Here is a 1,021-nt window from a genome sequence, read left to right as displayed (position 1 = left end):
TCCCAACTTACATGTGTTTACACACACACACACACACACACACACACAGAGAGAGAGAGAGAGAGAGAGAGAGAGAGAGAGAGAGAGAGAGAGAGAACACTGATGATGAACAATATGAAGTCCTTCCCTGCATTCCCCTTAGGTTGTATCATTGTTTAGAAGTTACTGGTTCTCATCCAGAATCAGACATGAACAGAGAGGGAAATTTCAACGTAGCCTTATAAAGTAGTAAGCTTCGGGTTTGACTTGTGTGTGCGCAGGCACGAGTGTGTCTATTCCTGTATGTACACAGGTACATGTGTATGCTGGAGTTCATGCAGATGTCAGAAGTCAAACTTGGGTGTTATTCCTTAGGAAGCACCTACCTTGTTTTCTTGAACGAAGGTTTCATACAGGGACCTGGAGCTCCCTGAGTAGACCAGGCTGACTAACCCCCCGGAAACTGCCTGTCTCCACATCCCCAGTCCTTAGCTTACCAGTGTGGGGCCACTGAGACAAGCTTTTTCCATGCATGCTGTGGACCAAATTCATGTTTGCACATTAAGCATGTCACTCACAGAGCCATCTTCTAAACTCCCTGAATGTTTCTTTAAAGCTGATCTGGCACATGAATGTCTTTTTAATGAATCAATAGTTTGATTGTAACAAGCATTTATTGAGTGCTCATTCTAAAGCCAATACTATAATAGTGTCTGAAATGACACTTCATTTCATTCTTTGAGGCAAACTGTTCTTGTTACATACTTGGGAGCAGATACTCAGAAGCATACAGGTGACTTACCCTGAGTGAGAAAAACAGGTTTTGAGAGCCTAAACCTATTGCACTAATGTGTGTGTGTGTGTGTGTGTGTGTGTGTGTGTATGTGTGTGTGTGTATGTGTGTGTGTGGTATTTTAATAGAATTCTATATGCAAGAACTGGAAGGTTCTATTCAAGTTGGTAGTTCTTAATGATTTGAAAAGCACAACTCTCTTCCTTCCTTCCTTCCTGCCTCCCTCCCTCCCTCCCTCCCTCCCTCCCT

The sequence above is a fragment of the Mus pahari genome, chromosome 4 (assembly GCF_900095145.1).
Source record: "Mus pahari chromosome 4, PAHARI_EIJ_v1.1, whole genome shotgun sequence".
Classification (NCBI taxonomy): Eukaryota; Metazoa; Chordata; class Mammalia; order Rodentia; family Muridae; genus Mus; species Mus pahari.
Note: the sequence above shows the minus strand (reverse complement) of the source record.